This window comes from Panthera pardus, unplaced genomic scaffold, assembly GCF_024362965.1.
Source record: "Panthera pardus isolate Hobbes unplaced genomic scaffold, ASM2436296v1 HiC_scaffold_21, whole genome shotgun sequence".
NCBI lineage: Eukaryota > Metazoa > Chordata > Mammalia > Carnivora > Felidae > Panthera > Panthera pardus.
The window spans coordinates 68,041,048-68,057,448 of record NW_026526777.1 but is presented as its reverse complement, the minus strand read 5'-3'; the positions used below and the strand labels follow the sequence as shown (position 1 = coordinate 68,057,448).

Sequence of the window (16,401 nt, the reverse complement as noted above, 5' to 3'; positions counted from 1 at the left end):
CCTTCCCTGCTGCTTTTCCCCTAGCCCTCGTCGCCAACATGTGGCGCCTTCCACTGAGGCTAGTCTGTCTCTGCCATCACAACCTCCGCTCGATCCCCACTGCCCGGAACGGTGCCCTGGAACCCCCGAGGCCCCGCATACACATTTTGAACGAACGGATGAAGGAGTCGCAGGCGGGGACAGCCCAGGCGCAAACCCGGGGGCGGCTGCTACCTTCCGAGGCCTGGAGGCGGGGAGGCCTCGCGCGCCGGAACTGCCCTCTGCGGGAGGGCGGCGGGGCTGCGGGCGAAGGGGCTGCGGGGAAGGCGGGGGCGGCGACCGCCTCCGGGCCCAGGGGGTCCGGGCGGATCCGGAAACTCGGAAGCAGCAGAGCGCGGCTTTCCACGCCAGGTGGGGGGGGGGGTAGTGTCGAGGACCCTGAACGACGCACGGCCCCTCGGGCGGGCCGGGCTTTGTCCCGGGAGGAGGAGCCGCGGACCCCGGGCCCCGGTGGGCCCAGGGCCCAGGCGGCCCTCCCCCCCCCCGCTCCGTCCTCCGTCCCGCCCGCGGGGCCGCAAAAGAGGCGCGTGGAGGCCGCGGAGGCGCGCGCGAGGGCGCGGGGGCGCGCAGGGCCGCGCGGAGAAGGCGGGCGCTCGGCCGGGAAGGGCGCCGGCGCGGGGAGGCCTCGGAGGCGGGGGGAGGCGAGCGCGGGGGAGGGCGCGGGGGCGCGCAGGGCGCGGGGCCGTGCGCGGAGGGCGGGCGCGCCCCCGCGGGGCGCACAAAGAGGCGCCCCTTCCCGGGCACCTGCGAGCCGCGCGGGGCTTCCCTGCTCGCGGCCGCCGACCCCCCACCCCCGCCCCGCGGCCGGTATTTATTTGCGCTGACGGAGGGGGGCGGGGCCTCCGTCTGGGACGCGAAAATCTTTCCAGGAAGTTTGCTCCTATTAATACTCGAGTTCCTGGCAGCTGCTCTCTGCGCGGGGGGGCGGGGCGCAGTCCTGGCGCCTCCCGGGACCGTCCCCGTCGGTGCGGGTTCTCGGGAGCGGGGCGGGGTGGCCGGGCCGCCAGCTTTGGGCGATTAGCGGGCGGGGTGGTGGTGGGGGGGGGGGGGTGGCGGTGGGACCCCTTCCCGGGCGGGGGCGACCTGGAGGCCCCGAGGTCCGGACGCCCGCCGCGACCTTGGTGCAGCCACGGGGCGGGAGGACGCTGCGGCAGCCGCTTGACCTTTGAAACTTGCGTGCTTCTCGCCGCCACCTTGCAAGCTCAGCGTCAGCTCCAGTCTGCAGAGGGGGACAATGGAGCTCAGAGAAGTTCGGCACGCTGTCTGAGGTCACGGCGCCGCCGCCCAAGCGAGGGCCCGGGTTTCGGACACGTGTCTCGCAGGACGCGGTCCCTTGGAAGCAGGCGTAACAGGATTGATCCTGTCGTAGCGGCCAACGGAATCGGCCCCCAAAGGGGCACCGCGGGAAGCTGCCCGCCCGCACGCGGCACCTGGGAGCCTGCCGGGTGTCGTCGATCCCCTTCGGGCGCCGCAGAGAGGCCTGCGCGGCGCCCATCACCGCCCCCCCCCCCCCCCCCCCCGGCGCATCAATCACTTCGCCAAAGAAAATTTGTTCTTAACATCCCTCAGGTGCATGTGTAGATGAGATCGGAAGCGGTTGACAGCCGCCTCTGGAGTCGTGGGCTCCTGACAAATGCTAAGGGACACGCACAGCCACATGGCACTGTCTCTTCCCCAGGATTTTCTTTCTTTCTTTTTTAAACGTTTATTCACCTTTGAGAGACAGAGCGTCAGCAGGGGAGGGGCGGAGAGAGGGAGACACAGGATCCGAAGCAGGCTCCAGGCTCTGAGCTGTCAGCACAGACCCCACGCGGGGCTCGAACCCATGAGACCATGACCTGAGCCAAAGTCGGAGCCTTAACCGACTGAGCTCCCCAGGCGTCCCTCTCTTCCCCAGTATTGCGAAGGCAGCCGTGGACACAAGGGCAACCTTTCCGCTCCGGGGTATCGGCCCCCACCTGCTCAGGGACTCTGTCCAGCTCGGCGTGGAGGTGGGTCACCACTCCAGGGCCACACTTGGAAACTTGGGCCAAAGGAAGTTTGGCTCGCGAACCTTCTTACTCTCGTCGCCAGGGTCCCCTCCCCCTCCCCGCCTCCTCCGCCACCCGTGTGTCTCCCAGGTGGCCAGAGGAGGATGGAACACATCCGGGCATTTTTCAGGTGGGACCTGCCATCCAGAAAGTCCTCCCGACGCGCCCTCGCAGGAACAATACTTAAAGGAAAGCCCCCTTGATGGAGCACGGAGAGCTGGCTGTCGCATCTGTCTCCCTGGGACACCGGGCTTGGTGATCAGTGGGGGGAATCTCAGCCCTCTGCTGGCTGCAGTCAGCTGAGGAGGCTTTCTGGAAGCGTAAGTCCTCAAGCATGGCTGCCTCCGGGAGCTTCCCCCGCTGCCCTGAGCTGGACCCAAACGGCCCTGCTTCTGTTTGCATTCATGCTACCAGAGCGGTCCGTGGGGGTGGGGGGAGGGGGGGGGGGTCCGCGACACAAATGCCCACTCCCCACTTGGGTGGCCCAGACCCACCAGCTGCCTTCACTTCTGGTAGCATCAGCTATTTTAATGCAGAGTTAGGCACACAATCCTTGCTAAAAATAAATACAAAGGAAAACCCCAAAGTAGCTGAGCCTATTTCAATACCTTTTATTTTTCTTGTCCCTGGTTCTTTTGTCTTCTCCTTGTAAGTCTGGAGCTGCCTGTCGCACAGGGCCCACCCTGAGCGGCGCGGGGCTCCCGCCCTTGTCCTGTGGCCGCACAGCCCAGACGTGACCACGGGCAAGAACAGAGTCAGAGGGACTGAGGGAAGGGAAGAAGGGAGCCCCGACAGCCATTTCTTGGAGCGCGGTTTATTTTTTAAAGAAAAAATTTTTTTTTCACATTTATTTATTTTTGAGAGAGGGCACAGGTGGGGGAGGGGCAGAGAGAAGGAGACACAATCCGAAGCCGGCGGCAGGCTCCGAGCTGTCGGCACAGAGCCCGGCGTGGGGCTCGAACTCACGAACCTCCAGATCGTGACCTGAGCCCAAGTCGGACGCTTAACCGACTGAGCCGCCCCAGCGGCCCCAGGGTAAAGGTTTTTCTTGGGTTGCTGGGTTCTGATTGCCTTGGGCTCTAAATAACCCACGGACGACCGAGGTGGCGTATTTTGGGGTGTTGTGTTTCCCCCTCCCAGTGACGCAAAGAGGACAGACACCTTTGGGGTATCCACTGTTCCATTTAATTAAACAAGGAGGCCGCGAGAAGGATGTGGCCGCAGTCCCCCGGGGGCCCACCTGAGCAAACCAAAATCCTAGTCTGTAGATGCCTCAAGGTCCCAATATCCAAGTTGGAGACAGGATCACAAAGCCGGGGGCTTAGGCCACAGCCAAGTGCACCATTTCCTTTCTCTGCTCTGCACTTTCTCTATTTAAGTCCTGCCCCTGGCTCCTGGCCGAGCCCTCCTCACCACTTCCTGCTTGGTGCTGGGCCAGGCCAGACGATTTTTGCTCAAATAAATTCTTAAAATGCCTTTTTTTTTTTTTTTTAAATATACAACCTGGACTGGAGTCGATGACCCTTCTATTTTTCTGAGGACTGATCCTCATCCATATGGGGTCAAGGAGGTAATTTCCACCTGGCGTGTCATTATAGCCTTCCCAAACCCTGGTCCCCTAAGGTCGACAGCCTCAGGGGTGGACACACGGCCAGATCCCTGGAAGTTGGCACTGGGCAAGGGAGAGAAGGAGAGGGACAAAGCCCAACACCTGGGTCCCTCAGTGAGTTTCTACTCACTCCCTTTTTTCAGAATACAGGTCAAACTTGCCCGTTTCTTTGCACGTCTCACACTTTTTTTTTTTTTTATTGAGAAATGGACATTTTATTTTATGTCATGTTACGAATACTTTTTTTTTTTTTTTTACAAACGGACATTTTAAAGTTTATTTCTTTTGAGAGAGAGAAAGAGGGAGAGCTTGAGCGCAAGTGGGGGTGGGGGGCAGAGAGAGTGAGAATCCCAAGCAGGCTCTGTCTGCACTGTCATTGCGGAGCCTGATGGCGGGGTTTGAACCCACCAGCGGTGAGATCATGACCTGACCCGAAATCGAGAGTTGGGCGCTTAACTAACTGAGCCACCCAGGCGGTCCTACAAACGGACATTTTCAGTTTATTTATTTTGCGACAGAGACAGCGCAGTGGGGGAGGAGCAGAGAGAGACAGAGAGAGAGAGAGACAGAATCCCAAGCAGAATCCACGCTATCAGCTCAGAGCCCCATGCGGGGCTCGAACCCACGAACTGTGAGATTATGCCCTGAGCCCAAACCAAGAGCTGGACGCTCAACCGAGTGAGCCACCCAGGCGCCCCCCAGTGGACATTTTAGATAGTACATGGTACCAGGTCTGGGTTCCGGCCCTCCCCTTGCCGTGGTCATTGTTGGATTTGGGGCGTTCATTGGCTTGATAGGAAGAATCCTGTGGAGTGTGGCTCCTGCTCCCTGCTCAGTTTTGTCTTTTCTTTTTAAAATTTATTTTGAGAGAGAGAACACGCGTGAGAATGTGAGTGGGGGAGGGGCCGAGGGAGGGAGACACAGAATGCGAAGCAGGCTCCAGACTCCCACCTGTCAGCACCGATCCCGACCCGGGGCGCGAACTCACGAACCGTGAGATCATGACCTGAGCCCAAATCAAGAGTCGGACGCTCAACCCACGGGCCTCAACCCCAGGAGCCCCTTCTTGTTTTGTTTTGTTTTGAACAGTATGTGACTCTGTTGTGATTCATTTTGGTTTTGCACGCCTCACTCTCGATACGAATTTGACTCACTTATTTACTTGTGTAGATGACACAGTCACGTGGTTCAGAATTGGAAAGGATCCAAAAGGTACCGAGGGCCAAGCCCCCTCCATCCCCGGGGCCCCGCACGCCAGCCCGGTCTGTGGAGGCCCACCCAGCTCGGCATGCCCGGCGGAAGGTTCCAGCTCCCAGCCACACGGCAAATGTGTCCCTGCCACCGGGGTGATGGGGCCACCGCGCAGGCAGGACCGCCTTGACCAGAGGGAGGCCTTGTCCTTCAAGGGCCCAGCGCGTGTTCGTGGGAGGGGTGGGCAATCGAGGGGCCAACACCGTTTAACATTTTAAGTCAGGGGAAACTGAGGCTCAGAAAACTCAGGTGACTTCCCAAAGGACACTCAGCTTTTAGGGAGTTTTATTGGTTACCTACTGCTGGGTAACAAATGACCCCAAGACTCAAGTGACTTAAAAACAACACATCTCGGGGCGCCTGGGGGGCTCCGTCAGGTAAGCGTCTGACTCTTGATTTCAGTTTAGGTCATGATCGCGTGGTTTGTGAGTTCAAGCGCCACGTCCGGCTCCACATTGATAGTATGGAGCCCGCTCGGGATTCTCTCTCTCTCTCTCTCTCTCTCTCTCTCTCTCTCTCTCTGCCCCTCCCCCACTCACTCTCTTTGTCTCTCAAAATAAGCAACAACAACAAAACGAAAAAAACCCCCAATACATCTTGCTTACGCCTCACATTGTATGTGGGAGTTCAGGGCTGGCTGTTTCTGGCTCCGGGTCTCTCGGGAGGCTGTCGCCAGGAGAGGAGCCCGAGCTACAGTCATCTGAAGGCTTTACCGGGGCCGGAGGCTTCACCCCCAAGGCCGCTCACTCCCGCGGCTGGCGAGTTAGTGCGGCCTGTTGGAGGGAGCCTCAGCCCCTCGCCAGGGGCCTCTCCGAAGGTGGCTCAAAGGGCCTCACGACACGCTGGCTCCTTCCCCCAGAGCGAGCAAGGCCAGCGAGAGGGAGGCACGCGGAGGCCGCGACACCCTTTGTGACCCAGGCTCGGACGTCACCTGTCGTGACCGCCACCTCCTGTTCCCTCTACGGGAGTCACCAGGCGAGGTCCAGCTCGCACCCCACGGGAGGGGACTGTGCCCCATCCCTGGAAGGGAATCGTGCCGAGGAATCGAGGGCACGTTTTAAAGCCATCACAGGGCCGATCCAGGCCTTAACTTTAGCGTGCAGGACCCCAAAGCCCTGGGGGGCTCGTGGGGCCCCCTCTCAGGATGTGAGGCACTGGGGCGGGCAGTGAGGCCTTTGCCCTCGCGATGCCCCCATCTGGATGCGTCACGAGGACAAGACCCCACGAGGCAACAGAGGCCCTGGCTTGAGGGGTGCAGACGGCGATCACGGCCAAGGCCAGAGTGGGCCCGGGGCCTGGGGGGGAGACTGACATGCTGACGTGGCAGGAGGGAGGAGGTGTCCCGGACCAGGGCACATGTGACAATGAACCCGGAGAGACGGAGCTGGGAGAGCGGCCGGGGGACACCGGGGGGCCGCCGAATTGAGGGGGAAAGCCACAACCAGGTCCCGGGACTGGAGAGCTAGGCCCTCGTGTCCCAGCCCACCCCACGCTGGCCGTGTCTCTTCCTGGAACAGCACGACCGTCAGCTGCCCGGGCCCCAGCATCAGGCTCCGTGGGCCCGGACCGGGACACTGCATGACTCTCCCTTCCTTCTGGGCGTCACGGCTCCGCCTGGGCCCCGGGGACGGGTGCAGGTGGCCTCATGTGTGCCTTGTCTCCCCCGTGGTCACAAGAGCGCCTCTCCTTTCTGGGCTCGGATTTCTGCTGAGCCTCGTCTTCCTGCCGTGTCCCAAAGCCCCGCTCACCCTCCCTCGGGCTGCTCGGGGACCCGGCCTGTCAGGAAAGCGTCCCACTCTGGGTGTCTCTGACCCCCACCTCCAGGCAGCTCCCGAGGGTGACTCCCGTCCCTGGGAGAGAGGCCCCCTCTTGCCAGACGTACCCTGGATGATGCGAGGGCTGGTAGCCTTGGGGGGGTGGGTCCGAGTCGGGGGGGGGGGGATTCTCCCCCGTCAGGCGATCCTGTTCCGGGGGGGCGATGTCACCTCCTGAGGGGCAGTGTCTGCCATCAGCGGGGAGGTTCATTCAAGGAGCACCCCCCCCCCCCCCCGACACTGACGGTAACGATGATGACTGTGAGGGAGCCGAGCCCATCAGCCAGGACCCGCACCCCTGCAGGCTCCGCCGGGGCTCCTCAGCAGGATGGCCGAGGGGGAGGGCGATGCTCTGTGACATCTGTCACCCCTCCGACCTTGGGCTGCTGTGCGCTATGTTCAGGAAGGGAGGAGGGGGAGGGAGGGAGGGAGCGATATTCAGTGACAGGGAGGAGGGAGAAGGGAGGAGGGGGAGGGAGGACGAGGAGGCTTCTGAGGCCGGGCACCTGCTTTGGTGGGTAGGGGGAGGAGTGAAAGGCCCATTTTGGGGAGCAGGAGGGAGTCTGAAGGAGGAGGTGATGGGTCGGGATGAAGCAAATGTCTTCCTGCTGACTGCAGGCAGGGAGACTGAGGGGCTTGGTACCTGCCCGAGCAGGCCCTGGGAGGGGTGGGGGGGCGCAGGTGAGGCCGAAGGGAAGAGGGCCCTCGGGGCTGAGCCAGGCGGGACAAGGCCTCCTGACTCTGCTGCTCTTGCTGTCCTCATGGGACATCTGTCCCTATCCCAGACAGGGGTCCCAAGGGGCCATGGCTATTCAGTCAGTGGATAACCAGTCCTGCCTCCAGGAGGCGGGGGACATGTGGGAAAATGGAAGGAAGAAAGCCCAAGGGGCTTCAGGGAGGAGGGTCCAGGCTACGTGCACAGCCCCGAGCCCCAGGCTATCCTGCCGTGGCCAGAGAAAGTTCCACGGGGAACCTCTCGCAGCCTTTTGGCCGACCCTGGCGGCGGAGGTCTCTGGGCAAGGCACCCCTGGTCTCAGAGAGGCCGAGGGACTTGGCCCAGGCCACACAGCTCGTAAGCAATGAAATCAGAGTCCTTTGCCCCAGTATTAGGAAGTAAGAAGTGCTCTCCGGGAACCCCCAGCTCCTCGGGAGAGCCTGATTCAGAGGAAGGGTCAGGAAGTGCGGGCAGGACAAATACATGAAGAACAGACAGAACAGGACGAATGAGATCTGCAGCACCAGGGCCTTCTGCACCTGCCGCCCACGGGACGGGGCCCCTCTCTCCTGAACGGCCTCTAAAGCCTCCCACGTCGCAAGGGTCCGGGACAGTGGGGGACTGTGCGGAAGGCAAGCAGGTGGCCCCAGGTGGCCCTCACCCTCCGGCCAGGGCAGGTAGGGCGTCACCCCCAGAGGAGGCGCAAGGCTGCTGGGGAGGGGGCTTACCAACCCAGACGGGTGTCAGGAGGGCCCCGCCAAAGACCGGCCTCCCTGGCCTCGGCCTCCTCCCGCAGCCCGGGAGGCCGCCTCTTCGGACTCGGGAAAAATTCACAAAGTGCAGGGGACTTCAACGCAGCGAACTGGCAGTGACATCTACTAATGGACGGGTCCTGCCCAGCACCGAATGGCCCAGGGAAGGGCAGCGTGGGCCCCCCCGCGCTGGAGAATCTCCTTGCCAGAGGGTCCACACCCCACATGGAGTCCTCGAGCCCAAGATTCCGTCTCCTCCATCCTGGAGTCTTGTCTGGACTGGGGTGGTGGGGAGCAGGGAAGGAGTGGGGGTCCCCACAAGCAGCACCCACTCCAGGCAGGGCTGGAGGTCCTGACCAGCACACCTAGGCCAGCTGGCCAGTGAGAATGCTCCCCAGATGGTCTCCAGATCGCTTCCAGCTGGGGCATATAGAGTGGCCAAAGAATCTGTCCTAGGGAGTGGGGGTGTAGAAGGGGAAACTGAGGCAGGATGAGACCCAGCTTTAGTAGCCCCGAGCTAAGTGGGCCAGGATCCTGACTCCCTTCTGGAAAGGACAGAGGGACCAGGAGGAAACTGGTACTTACTGACCAGCCCCGAGCCGGCTCCCCATCGCATACCTGCCCTTGGCCCTGAAGGGGTTCAGAGCAAGTCTCCCCAGAATGTGCCCCTCTGTGGGCTATTTGAGGTGAAGGCCATGAAGGCGTAGCCGACTCAAGAGACACTTGTGCCCTTCCCTTAACGTTCTAGAATGAAAATCGTCCTGCCCAGAATGAAGAGTTGTGACCAGAGAGAGATTACATGCGAGTGGCCCGCCTGTGTGGCCGGGCAAACATCTTACCCAACACCATCCCATTTCTTAGCGCCAGATGGCAAATGTCTCACTCAACCTCTTTGAACCTCTCGTGTGTGGGGTTCTGGGAGGTACGAGATTAAATTCGATGTGTTCCTGTTAGTCTGTCTCGTGTCAGTGTCGTTCGTAGAGCGGCCAGAAGGAACTTGGAAGGGTGAACATTTTCCTCCCAACAGCCCTCCGTCCACCTTAACCAGGGAGGCTGGTCTCCTGCCCCGGGTATTTAAGGGAAGGTCTGCCAAAACGCAGCGCCCGGTCTATGCCGGCTCGGGGAAGGGCCACACGAGGGGCCGGCAGGGTGGGGTCCGGGGGACCTTCAATCGCCCAAGTTAGAGACAGACGGGAAACCTTGGCACAGGGAGGGCCAGCACCTGCCCTGAGGTCACACAGTGACCCAGCTGGGTTCTCCGACGGGTGACCCCGAGGCAGGGGTGGCCCGCCCGGGTCTGGGTCCCAGGCAGAGTGTGCTCCGGGGTGAGGGCGACGGCGCCGAGGCGCCCTCCGGTGGCCGCCGCGCGCGCGGAAGCCGGCCGCCCGGAGTCCCCCGGCCGGCAGCCGGACGGGGGCGACAGCGGCCGGGGACCGCCTCGCGTTCGCGTTTCCTTTTTAAAAGAAGCACGTCTGCGCCGAAAGCGAATTTCTGTAAAATCGAGGGGATCGCTAGGGCCCCGCGGTCTGCAAAGCCCCCGCCGCCCAGGCGGCGCGGAAGAGCGAGAGCGAGGAGCGGCGGCGAGCGGCCCCCTGGCCTATTGTTGTGGCCGCGCGGGGCCCACCCCGGGGGGCGGGGCGCCGGCCCGTGACGTCAAGCCCCGCCCACCGGCCCGCGCCGCCTTTGTCCGCCGCCGCGCGACTCCTCCCCTGCGGGCGCCGTCCGCCGCGGGTCCCGAGCGCGGCCGGACCCCGAGCTCCGGGACAGACCCCAGGCCCCTCCGCGTCCTAAGAACCGCCTTCCTTTGCGGACGCAGCGGGAGGCGCCCGGGCCTGGCCTGTGAAGCCAGAAGCGAGGGCAGTTTTTGGCGGCCGCCACCGCCCGGGACTGCGTTCCGCTCCTCGATGCTGCCGGGCGGGGGCGGGGCGGGCCCTCCGGCGGGACGAGCAGGGAGTCACAGCGGGGCACTGCAAGCACCGCCCCGGGACCCGCACGCGTGGTGGCGGGGGTGGCCGAGCGCGGAGGACTGGAAGGGGGGTGGGGGTGGGGGCCGGGGCCTGAACCTGGCAGGCGCCCGGGGCCTTTCTGGGAGGGGGTGGGGGGGAACCGCTTGGAGGAGCAGAGGCTGCAGGTTGTTTGCAGGTTGGCCAGGTATTGGGAGAATGGGGGGGGGGGGGGGCGGGGGGGGATAAGGCCGAGGGTCCCACAGGGTAGAAAGGGCACCTGTGAGGTGGCCCTCGGGGCGGAGCGGGGCCGCGCCTGGGTGAAAGGGTACTAAGCTCACGGCTCGTAGAAGTGGCAGCTTACTGCGGACCTAGGGACAACGTGGGCCAGGCGGCTCTTCTCTCGGGCTCCTTCCTGCGACGTGCTGAGGGCGACCGCGGTCGGTCCTATCGGGATGAGGCTCCCAAGTGACAGCTCACCAAGCCTCTTAGGTCCTCAACTACTTTGAAAACCCGGCCATATCGCCTCCTGTGGTTGTGGAAACTGCCTTCATAAGGTCACCCCCCACCCCACCCCCGCAACACCTGGGTCCTGACCCTTCTTGCTAGGCCGCAGCCCCTCGCTCCGCAGACTACAGGTCGCTGCTCCGATCAGGTGTCCCTCACACCTGTGGCACTTGGAAGGAACCCCTGAAAGGTGCCTGGGCCCCACAGGGAGGTGGCCGGCAATCACGACCAACCCTGGCGACCTTCAGAAGAGTTACTGGTCGGGGGACGGGTGGCACATGTCCCTGCATCTCCGCCTCGCTGGCTCCAGGGGGAGCTCTCGGTGCGCCCCCTGGGTCTGGGTTCTGCGCCCCAGCTCCCCACAGGGGGAGAAAGGGTAGCTGGACCCTGTCACCCCTGGCGACTCACACGAGGGGGATCGCTCCCCATAGGAAGGCGGTGTGGACGCTGGAACCCTCCCCCCCCACCCCTTAATTGGGGCAGCAAGACACAGGCCTCAGAGCCCCGTGCTGGGTGTGGGATGTAGGAAGGCGCTAGCATCCCAGGCTGAGGGCACCCCGACGGGAGAGGAGGGGGCCACTGGGGGCCTGGTAGCCCAGGAAGGGGCGGAGTCAGAGGACCGAAACACGTTTTTTTGTTTTTTGTCTTAGAAACTTTAAAAAAAATGTACAGAAAGAGTATATAAGAGGAAAGCCTCCCTCCCCCCACCCCACCCCTCCCCCCACCCCCCACCCCCAGAGGCCCGTGTACTGACCAGCCGCCCCCACCCCCCATTTTCAAAATTCTAAGAGGCCAGGTTTGGGTTTGTTTCTTTTAGTGCCCACAAGCAGACTCAGGCAGGAGGGTGGCTGGACTGTGGATTTGGGACCCACAGGCCGGTGGCGTTGTGTGTGACAGGGAAGTGGCTGGTTTTCCTCCCTGCCATGAGTTCCTTTCCCTTTTGTTAGTTTGGGAAACTCTCCCTCTCCTTCTATTCTGAAGGATAGCCCTGCTGGATAGTGTTCTTGGCTGCAGACTTTTGCCTCTTAGCACCTGAATATATCATGCTGCTCCCTTCTAATCTCTGAAGTTTCTGCTGAAAAATCCAGATAGCCTTATGGGATTTTCCTCGGCTGTAACTGCTTTCTCTCCTCTTGATGCTTTTAAAATTCTCTCTTTATCCTTAGGTTTTGCCATTTTATTCACTGGCTGGCCTGGTATGGAACTCTACGGGCTGGTTTTGTCGGGGGCTCTCTGCGCCTCCTGGGTCTGGATTTCTGTTTCCTTCCCCAGATTCAGGAAGTTTTCAGCTTTTACCTCCTCAAATAAATGTTCTGCCTCCTCTTCTCTCTCTTCTCCTGCTGCAACCCCTGTAACTCGACGGTTCTGCTTGATGGTGTCGCGGAGTTCCCTGGGTCTGTTCTCATCTTGCACAACTTTTTTGACTCTCGCTGGCTCAGCTTGGTGACTTTCCTTTACTCTGTCCGGGCTGCTGCTCTGCCCTTGTCCGGTCTCTTCTTTCTTGTTTTTTCCAGATGGTCTCTTGTTCGTTTCTTTTAGTGAGTTTATCATCTCTTCCCGGTCCTTTTTTAGGTGTTTTAGGTCTTTCTGGATGTTCTCCAGGCTTTCTTCGACTGTAGCCAACATCTTTAGGAGGGTTACTCTAAATTCTAGGTCAGTTACAGAACACGTCTCCGTTTTGGTTACGTCTCTCGCTGTGGTTTTGTTCTGTTCTTTCATTTGGGACCTATTCCTCCGTCTCCTCATTTTGTCTACTGCTGCGTCTGTGTCTCTGTTAGCAAAGTCGGCTGCGTCTCCCGCGCTTAAAGCAGTGGCCTTAGGAAGACGAGGTCCTGTAGTGCCCCGCGGTGCAGTGTCCCCTGTTAACGGGAAGATGGCGCTTCAGGGGCGTCCCTGTGTGCGTTGCTACGGTGGCAGTTGCTACTGCGGTGGCTGAACTGTGCTCGCTTTCCGTGCAGAGGCTCTACCTGTTGTGGGCAGGATCGGGTCCCTGTGCGGTTAGTGGGTCGGTCTGGGGCGCGCTGGATCAGACCCGGAGTTTGCTAGAGATGCGGTAGCTCCAAACTGCAGGGCACTTCCCCTGCGCTGTCGGGGGTGGGGGAAGGTTTATTGGTGGGCAGGCCGAAGTCACACTGGTGTGTACCTTATCTTCCCCTCTCCCAGGGGCAGGACTCACTGTGGAGTGGTGTGGCCCGTCTGGGCTGCTCGCACACTGCCAGGCTTGTGGTGCTGCTTCGATGGGATGTGGCCACGAACCGACCGAGCGGATCCCAGGCGGCGGATCTGCACAGGGGCGGGAGGGGCAGGTTTAGCTCGCTTTGGCGGCGGTGGTCCCCTGCGGGAGGGGCCCTGCAGCACCGGGAGGGCAGACCCGGGAGGAGGGATGGATCCCCAGAAGCACAGCGTTGGGCGATTGCGCGGTGCAAGTCCGGTGGCGGGAACTGGTTCCCTTTGGAATTTCCGCTGGGGGATGGGAGAGGGAAATGGCGCCCGCCAGCTCCTTTGTTCCCCCGCCAAGGTCTGTCCTCCCAGGCTTAACAACTCCCTCCCGTAGGCCCCAGGCGCTTTTCAAACTGTGGTTACGGCCGGTATCCCCGCGGCTCTTTGTCCCGCAGTCTTTGTAGAGGGAGGACTTGGCGTCCACTCGCCCTCCCCCCTCCCCGCTCTCCGAGAACAGAGATGCTGACTTTTAAAATTCCAGAGGTTGAGTCCCGCTGGCTGTCAGAACCCACGCAGTCCGGCCCCTCCGCTTTCGCCGGCCAGACTCCGGGGGCTCTGCCTTGCCGGGCGGGCTGCCCCTCCGCGCGCGCCGCTCCCTCCCGCCAGTCCGTGCAGCGCGCACCGCCACTCCGGCCTTCCTACCCTCTTCCGCGGGCCTCTCGTCTACGCTTGGCTCCAGAGAGCCCGTTCTGCTAGTCTTCTGGCGGTTTTCTGCGTTACTTAGGCCGATGTGGGTGGAATCTAAGCGATCAGCGGGACCAGGTGAGCCGCGCGTCCGGCTGCGCCACCATCTTCCCAGCGTCTGCGCTTCCCGCCTCCAGGCTTCCCAAGTCTGCGCCTCCCGCTTCCCAGCGGGCAGTGCGGGGCTGCTCCGGCATGGCCACTAGAGGGCGCCAACGCCAGGAACATGAGGCCCCGGGCGGGGGGGGGGGGGCGCGGGCTCGTGATTCACTGCACTTCCGGGAGCACCAGCGGGGGGCCCACAGGAGCGACTGCGGGGTCCGCGCGCCCCGTCACCTGCCCCTGCAGGGGAAGCTGGCGGGGGTTCTCTCCGCTGGGCACCGTGGTTCGGGACGGCTCTGGATGGCCGCACCCGGGGGGGGGGGGGGGGGGCCTGCCATCAGGTAGAGGAAGGAGACGCTGGTCGGACCACAGTAGGCGTTCTGGGCCCTGCTCTAGTGGGTGGGTTTCCAAACAGGGTGACATGAGGGAGACGCGCGGGAGCCCCCAGCCTGCAGCCAGGGGAAGGAGGAGGTGATCCTTGTCCCCTTTATCCAGGAAAGCAGTAGGATTCCTGTCCCATCCCCAACCTCCCGGTCTCCAAGTTCAGCGCCCCCAGCCAGGTCACCCACCCACAGCAGGGCCACGTCTCCCCCTCCTCCCCGCGCCCACCCGGGGACTGGCACTCCTGCCTGCCTTTGTTAAAGAAATGAATTTGCAGGGGCACTCGTGTGGCCCAGGTGGTTGAGCCTGGGACTTCGGTTCTTTGTGTTCGTGAGTTCGAGCCCTGCATCAGGCTCTCTGCTGTCAGTACAGACCCTGCTTCGCATCCTCTGTCCCCCTCCCTGCCCCTCCCCAGCTCACGTGTGCACTCTCTCTCTCAAAATGAATAAGCATTAAGAAAACATGAATTTGCAGAGAAACATTAGCCCCCAGCCCCAGTTCCCGCACACTGTAGGTGCTGGAGGGGGGTTGTGGAGGAGAACAGAGTCCAGGCTGATTCGAATCCCCTCCCCAGAGTCTTCTGGCTGCGAGACAAGCTGTGGCCCAGAGGATTTCCCAAGGATGGGTGAGCACCCCCACCCCGGGGTGACCTTGCACACTTGTGCAATGGGGGGTGTGTGTGTGTGTGTGTGTGTGCTCTGTTTCCTCCCCTCGGATCTGGGGAGCCGGGGACTACTTCTGAAGCCACGTTCGAAGATGGTAGTTCACGCACTGGCACTGGATGCTCTCTCCAGGGACATCTCACCCACCTCCACGCTTGAGCGCCGCGGAGAAGTCCACCTACCCCGAAGATGTTGGGCGGCGGGACCGCAGGGAACCAGACACACCGAGGTCTCGCTGTCCTAGTCTCAGTGGTGGAGTCACGGCAGCCTGAGCCAGAGGCAGCAGTGAGCCTTCTGGTGGCCGCACCCAGAGGTGACAGAGATGGGCACAGATGGGCTGGCCCGACCCAAGCTGCAGATTCGCTACCGACATAGGTAGTTTTAGGTCACTCCATCCTGGCTTGGTGGGTCTCACAGCATCAGACACTGAAACACAACCCCAAAGCTGGGGATGACCGACCGTCCCGATTCGCTTGGGCCTGAGCGGTTTGCTAAAACTGAGACAGCCCCGGGCCTGCGGGGGGGTGAAGCAGTCACTCCCAACTTGGTGTGTCCCTGCCCAAAAGGCTGCCAGATGGCAGGGCCCTTGCTGGCTCAATGCCCCAGTGTCACGAGGCGAGGGCAGGTGCTCAAGGCTATTTGCTGTGACTTGTCACCGAATGTTGTAGAGTCCCCGCTCCAAAGTGCTCCCGAGCCCCAACAATGCATCTGTGCGGCCTGGTGACCTCCCTGTCCCCGACAGCATCTAGTGTCAAGCTGAGACGATCGGGTGTCCCCCTCAACGACAGACTCAGCCACCTTCCCCAGCACAGTCCGGGGCGTTGGCCCTATCGCCTGCTCTGGGGGTGGGGGTGGGGAACGACACTCCTTTAGGGACACCACCCACTCCTTACTCGGGTTTGAAGGTGGCCTGGCGGTACAGGCAGGAGCTGGTGGTTGCTGGAGGTGGGAGACGGATGGTCCTGGGCGCAGAGCAGGTGGGTGAAAGCGGAGAAGGCCCCCGCATCCAAATCTGGCTCATCAGGTTTCCAGAGGGTAACTGTGTCTCCAAAGACCAAACTGGGCGCCTCCCACTTACCGCCAAGGGCGTTTACACACAAATCTCTCCGCACCAGCTAAGAGGGCCAAGCAGGATCTCCCATTTCCTGGATTACAAAGGCGGACGTCCCTAAACCGGCTTCCCCTGGTCCCCGGAAACCCCGGCCTGAGAGACCCGCGGCCCAGGAACTGGCACAGCGCCAGCAGGGCACTGGGGGCCAGCGGAGCAATGATCTTCAAGCAGCAAGCGGTCACTGGGGTCAGATACCGTAAAGCAGCCGGGCACAGAGGTAGCGATAGCTTTACCCACAGATCATTGGTGACCTTCGGGGGGGCACAAGCCAGCCTCTTGTGGAGACCGCAGAGGCCAGGACTCCTTCTGCAGTGTGCGGTGAGGGGAGAGCGGGCAGGAGCAAACGGGGGCGGGGCTCAGGGGACTTGAGCTTTCTTCCTCTATGATGATCGTGAACCTGCTTCCGGGCTAACGAGTGCGGCCAGGTGGGGGCGGCGGGGACAAGGTCAGCAGAGGTGGGGGGGGGGGGGGGATGTACAACAAACCGGCTCCAGGCTTGCGTCTCTTTGCCTGTCCTGCAAACCTTCTATGAGCCAGCAGCCTCGTCCCCACTTTGTTGGTGGCGCGGCGCCCCGAGTGGCTCT

At 62.1% G+C, this 16,401-nt stretch overlaps 2 long non-coding RNA genes across 2 annotated transcripts; one reads left to right on the top strand and one right to left on the bottom strand.

Annotated features, from left to right (window-relative positions):
• Positions 1–1,023: 1,023 nt before the first annotated feature.
• On the top strand, positions 1,024–2,655 carry LOC109250880 (uncharacterized). Its single transcript, XR_002073235.2, has 2 exons — positions 1,024–2,030; positions 2,200–2,655. It is a non-coding gene; the product is annotated as an uncharacterized LOC109250880 (long non-coding RNA).
• Positions 2,656–11,457: 8,802 nt separating this feature from the next.
• LOC109250869 (uncharacterized) lies at positions 11,458–13,747 on the bottom strand. The gene is made up of 3 exons (XR_002073233.2): positions 13,523–13,747; positions 12,837–12,943; positions 11,458–12,745 (listed from the first exon to the last, which is right to left on the bottom strand). It is a non-coding gene; the product is annotated as an uncharacterized LOC109250869 (long non-coding RNA).
• Between the last annotated feature and the right edge of the window lie 2,654 nt (positions 13,748–16,401).